The 6,644-nt window shown below is 38.2% G+C and overlaps 1 long non-coding RNA gene across 1 annotated transcript; it reads right to left on the bottom strand.

The window, feature by feature from the left end:
- Positions 1-331: 331 nt before the first annotated feature.
- Positions 332-6,390, bottom strand: LOC309361627. The gene is made up of 3 exons (XR_014164566.1): positions 6,196-6,390; positions 1,245-1,348; positions 332-788 (listed from the first exon to the last, which is right to left on the bottom strand). It is a non-coding gene; the product is annotated as an uncharacterized lncRNA (long non-coding RNA).
- Between the last annotated feature and the right edge of the window lie 254 nt (positions 6,391-6,644).

The following is a 6,644-nucleotide window of genomic DNA, read 5'->3' as shown; positions in this document are numbered from 1 at the left end:
AGGCAACCAAGATAATCAAGGATCTGGAAGCTAAGCCTTATGAGAGAAAATTGAGGGAACTGGATATGCTTAGTGTGGAAAAGAGGAGACTGAGAAGAGATAGGATAGCAATAGTCAAATAAAGGATTGTCACATGGATGATTGAGCAAGCTTGGTTTCTCCTGCTCCAGAAGGCATGACCCAAACCCATGGATTCAAGTTACGAAAGGAGATTCCGGGTAAACATCAGAAATAATAATAATAATAACAACAACAACAATTTATTTATACCCCGCCCTCCCCAGCCCAAACCGGGCTCCGAGTGGCTAGCAACAGCAAAATGATACAACATTCTAAAATCATTTCATTATAAAATCAGTTCAAATCAGATTAATGGCAACCATTGGGCTAGAGTTCTATGAGGATTACCAAAGGAGGGGGTCAGACTGTGCCTTGGCCAAAGGCCTGGTGGAACAGCTCTGTCTTGCAGGCCCTGCGGAAAGATGTCAAGTCCCGCAGGGATAATAACTTTCTTACAGTAAGAACTGTTGCCAGTGGAATGGACTCCCTTGGAAGGTGGTAGACTCTGCTTCCTTGTCGGTTTTTAAGCAGAGGTTGGATGGCTATCTGCCATTTGGTGCTTTAGTTGAGATTGGAGGGGGTTGGAATGTAACTCTACATTCTATGATTCTTCAAGGATATATCTCTGGAGTGGGCCTTCATTTTGCCTTTGTCTGTTCAGGTTGTTGCATGCTGATGACTTCTCACTGGACACCCTTTGCAAGCAAGTGGCCAGAGTACAATGTGATCTATCTCCCAAGAAGCAAAGACACAGCAAAGTGATTGTTTGGGACAAGGATGTTGAAACTCCTTTATAGGAAATAAAGAAACACGCTTGGGTTAACCTGGTTGCTCCGCTTCGAGCAACATTTCAGGTTTGCTTGGGCAAAGGAAATTGTGCCTCATCAATGCCAGCTCACAAGCACTGTTGACCTTGGAGGGAGGTTCAAGAGAGGCAGCCTGGTGCTGGGTTTCTAAAATAAGAACTTGCTAAGTCAGACCAAGCGTCCATCTAGCCCTGCACTCTGGCCCAATGTAGACATTATCTCAGCAAACACACAGTCTCATGAGCTTCCTTTGCCAAGACAGCACAGAAAGCAGAGGGACACAATGGCAGCAAAGCTGGGGTGGGGAACATTTTTCAGCCTGAGGGCCATATTCTATTGTGAGCAACCTTTCAGGGGCCACATGCAAGTGGCACTCACCTTGGATCTACAGAAGCTGTTCAATCTAAGTTCCAAAGGCAATTTTTTCCTGTTCCATCCTGTGTTCCAAATGCTTCATTGCGCTTGCAAGGCTCATCTCCCCACTGTTGAATTACAGATTTGGTGCAGGACATTTAATTATTGGCTCCGGCTAAATTTAAAACCCACTGGTCTACTACCCTTAGTATCACAAGAATGTCATGAGAGCGCTTAGACCAAAATTGTCAACCGAAAGCTTTACTTTCGGCTTATCATCACAACCGTTATTAACACTGGACTTCGGTAAAGCAAATAATTTAATTAGACAGCTCCTATACGATATTGAGTGACAGAATAATTTGGCCACGAAAAGGAAATTTTGTCCATTGTATAATTTTTTTCCCACCTAGTCATTTTGACACGTTGGCGCCCTATTTGCAAAATTTAACAATTCCAAAATACAGACTTGCTTTCACTTACTGTACGCAAGATTAAATATACTGCCTTCAGCTCTACTTGAGGGTCAATTTCAAAAAAATTCCACTGGAAAAACGGTTATTTCCATGTGGAGATGGCAGTATTGAATCAGTAGCTCACGTGCTTCTCGCTTGCACTCTCTCTCTCTTTGAAATAATTTTTATTTGATTTTACAAACATAAAATTTTAACAGTACAACCATACACATACACATTTACAGATTCCTCTGAATCTCTGGATTTTCCACCTCTCCTCATGGGTTCTATTATTAAACCCTTTCTGCTGCATCTTTTCCAATAATCTATATTTTATATAACTCTATTCTATTGTCTCCATAGTATTTGCTACATAACAAGTGTTATTGCAATCCTGCTAACGTTTTCATCTGCTTACAGTGGTCTCCAAGATAAATTATAATTTTTTTCCCATTCTTTGTTAAAGTTTTGGTCTTCTTGGTTCCTGAGCTTTCCGGTCAGTTTTGCTGGGCTAATAGCATCTGTGCGACTGTCGTCGCATACATTAAAAGTATTTTCTACTCCCTTGGAATATCAGCACCTATAATTCCTAATAAAAAAGCCTCTGGTGTGTTTTTTTACAAAAGTTAATTTGAACATTTTTTTCATCTCATTATATATCATCTTCCAGAAAGCTTTTATTACCTTATAAGACCACCACATATGATAAAAGGTGCCTTCTTTTTCTTTTCATTTCCAACAGATATTTGTACCTGACTTATACATTTTTTGCTAACTTACTGGGAATCAAATACCATCAGTACATCATTTTCATATAGTTTTCTTTCAGCATACAACACGCCAAGAATTTCAAATCAGTTTTCCATAACCTTTCGCAATCTGGAAGTTGGATATTGTGTCCCAAATCCCTCTCCCAGATTTAACCTGTTCAATCTTTGTATGCCATTTCAAAAACAATTTATACATTTTCGACAATAATGTTATATTATTTTCTAACAAATCTTTTTCAAATCTTGAGGTCTCATAACTAAAACCTCTCTTTTTGTCTATCTTGAAAATATTGTTTAATTGATGAAATTATAGTCAATCAGTTAATAAATCCTTCAATTTCAACTGATGTTCTACTTCAGTTAACAGTTCTCTATATGTCACCCAATTGCGTCTCATATTTAATTTTTAAATATTAAATATTTTATTTTTTCAAGGATATTGCTTCTAATGGAGAGAGCCACCATGGTGTTTTCTGTTCTATTTATTATATTTTTATATTTTTATTTATTATATTTCTCCCACAACATAAAAAAAAATGATCTTCTTACTAAATGGTTCAGAAAACCTTTATGTACTTTTGCTTTTTCATACCATAAATATGCATGCCAACCAAATCTATTATCATGCCCTTCCGAATCTAAAATATCTAAATTTTCCAATGTTACCTATTCCTGCAGCCAACAGAGACAGGACACCTCATAATATAATTTTAAGCTATCTGCTGTGTCTATTCCTTAATAAAACTTTTTACGTAGTAAGCGTTATCTCATGCCTACTGTGATTTCTGTAAGTACATATATGTTTCTGATCAATATTTTGATTTTCCCTTTATCTCTATTTCCATATATATCCTAAATTTATCCCATTCATTATTAAATTTTGCACTTCTTTGATTTCTTATTTTCTGTGTCAATTTAGCCAACTCCAAATAATCGGATAATTTAAGTTGCCACTCCTTTAGTGTTGGGATTTTTGGTGTTTTCCAGTACTGTGCTATGAGGGTTCTGGCGGCCGCCATTGCATATTGAAAAAAGGTTCTATCTTCTTCTTTGATATCCTTACCAATTATCCCCAGCAGGAAGGCTTCGGGTTTTTTAACAAACGTATATTTGAGAATTTTTTTTAATTCATTATAGATGGATTCCCAAAATTTTTTGAGAATCTCGCACGTCCACCACGTATGGATGAAATCGCCCTCCTTGCTCTTACATTTCCAACACAATTTATCGCCTGTTCTATACATTTTATGTAGTTTTACCGGCGTTATGTACCATCTGTACATCATCTTATATATGTTTTCCTTTAGTGTCGTGCATGCTGAGAAATTCATATCTTTACACCACAATGCCTTCCATTTGTCAAACTCTATGTTGTACCCTAGGTCTACCGCCCACTTCACCATCACATCCTTTACTTCCTCGTCCTTGGTGTCCCACTCAAGCAACTGGTTGTACATTTTTGATAATAATTTTGTTTTACTTTCTATTATTTCAATCTGAAATCTAGATTTCTTGTCATTTATTCCGATCTTATTATCTTCTCTCCACATTGAATTAATTTGATGGTATTGAATCCAGCCAGTCAGCTTGCTTTTTATTTCTTCGTAAGGTCTAATCCTCCACCCGGATTCTGTTTTGGTTAGTAAATCTTCATATGTCCATCTTTCCCCCTCAATGTTTGATCTTTTAATTGTTAAAATGTCTATTGGTGATAACCACCAGGGCGTTTTCTGCTCCAACAATTTTTTGTTCCTTTCCCACACTTCCAGCAGTGGCCCTCTGAAAATGTGGTTAGAAAAACCTTTATGAACCCTTCCTTTGTCTCGCCATAAATAGGCATGCCAACCGAATCTTAGATTAAACCCCTCTAGATCTAACAAATTTTTGTTTTTGATGACAATCCAGTCTTTTACCCAACAGAGGCATGCAGCTTCATAATATAACCTCAAATTTGGGACCGCGAGACCACCCCTATCTCTTTGGTCTGTGAGCAGTTTAAATCTAATTCTTGGTCTCTTTCCCTGCCAAATGAATTTGGAAAGTAATCTCTGCCATTCTTTGAATATTGAGGTTCCTCTAATTATCGGTATATTCTGAAATAGGAAGAGTAATTTAGGTAGTAAGCTCATTTTAATCGCCGCCATTCTCCCCAACCACGAGAGATGTATTCTGTTCCATGTATCCAAGTCTTTCATTATTTCTTTCCATGTTTTCTTATAGTTATTTTCAATCAGATTTATATTTTTCATAGTTAACCAGATTCCAAGGTATTTTACTTTTTTAGTTATTTTAATTCCAGTTTGACTTTCAAGATCGTCTTTGGTTTCTTCTTCCATATTTTTGGTCATTATTTTGGTTTTTGCTCTGTTCAATTTAAATCCGGATAATTTTCCAAATTCCTCTAGTAGCTTTAACACTTTGCCGACGCTCTCTTTTGGTTCTTCCAATGACAGCATAAGATCGTCTGCATATGTTTTCAGTTTATATTCTTTCGCCCCTATTTTTATGCCACGGATCTCTGGGGTTTTTCTTATCTTGTTTGTGATTATCTCTAAAACCATGATAAACAACAACGGTGACAGAGGGCACCTCTGTCGAGTGCCTTTTGCTATTTCAAACTGTTCTGTCAAGGTATTGTTGATAATTAATCTAGCTCTTTGTTGTGTGTAGATTGCTCTAACTCCTTCCAGGAATGTGCCATCTATCCCTGATCTTTCCAGGCACTTTATCAGAAAACCCCAGGAGACATTGTCGAAAGCCTTCTCGGCATCAACGAACATTAAAGCCGCGGGAATTTCATTATGACATTCTAAATATTCGATAATGTCTATCGTATGTCTAATGTTATCTTTTATTTGTCTATTGGGAAGGAAACCGGCCTGATCAATATGAATGAGATTAGTTAAACACTTTTTAAGTCTGTGTGCCATTATATCTGCAAATATCTTGTAGTCATTATTCAATAATGAAATCGGTCTGTAATTCTTAATGTTAAGTTTGTCTGAGTCTGGTTTCGGGATCAGCGTGATGTAGGCTTCTTTCCAGGATGCTGGCATTTTTCCTCCTCTTAGTATCTCGTTGATTACGTCACGTAGTACTGGTGTTATGTATTCCTCTAGGACCTTGTAATACTTGGCGGATAACCCATCTGGGCCTGGGGCTTTCCCCAGTTTCATCCTTTTGATTGCCTCCCGGATCTCCTCTATTTTTATGGGTTTATTTAAGGCGGTTCTTTCCTCTTCTGATATACTTTTGGGGCTATTTTCTTCTAGGTATTTTGCGATGCCCGTTAAATCTTCTTCTTCTCTTTTATATAGGTTCTCATAGAATTTAAGGAAGTTCTTTTTTATTTCATTAGGGTTTTCCAGGACTTGTTCTTCAACTACTCTAGAAATATCTTTTTGCCATTCTTTGAAGTGCCCTGTGCTGCTGATCATGGGTATAACATGCTTGGCAATTTTTATCAATAAAAATTTCATTTTTATTACTGATATCCTTCCCCATAGTGATAATTTCATCCTTCCCCAAATCTCTAAATTTTTCTTTATTTCTCTCGAAGAAATTGTATAATTACCTTTAAAAATATTTATGTTCTTAGCTGTCAACCATACACCTAAGTACAAGCTTGCACTCTTTATAACATAAAATGTGTACAAAGTCTGAAAAAGAGCGGAAAAAGAGAGAGAGAACCACACAGTGCCCCTCACTGATGGGAAGAAATGCACCTACATCAGCAATTGTGACATTCACATAAAAGCTCTTTGTGTCTGTCCTCTGTCCAGAACATAAGGCACGTCTGGTGTACAATTCTGGCATCCAGTTCTGCTGTTACTGAACGAAATGGACAGAAAAGTCTCTGAACGATAGGAAAATTATGAGTACGATTCTATGGGGCGCATGACTGCTGTGCTCTAGCTTTGGAGTTTAGGGTGCAGAAAGAATAATCATAGGGGCTTTGCTGCACCTTCTCCTAGTGACTAGCTTTCCCTGTGTACATCCATACGAATAGGCCAGTGGCGTAGCGTGGGTTGTCAGCACCCGGGGCAAGGCAAGTAATTTGCACCCCCTAACTAGCGGATTTGTGCCCCCTAACCCTAATCCCCAGATGTTGCGCCCGGTGCGCCCGGCCCCCCCCTGCACCCCGACGCTACGCCACTGGAATAGGCCCAGGCTTTGAGACCTTCTTCAGATGTCTTGCT

This window comes from Podarcis melisellensis (genome assembly GCF_964234715.1).
Source record: "Podarcis melisellensis genome assembly, chromosome: Z".
Lineage (NCBI taxonomy): Eukaryota > Metazoa > Chordata > Lepidosauria > Squamata > Lacertidae > Podarcis > Podarcis melisellensis.
Note: the sequence above shows the minus strand (reverse complement) of the source record. Positions and strands in the feature narration are given on the sequence as shown.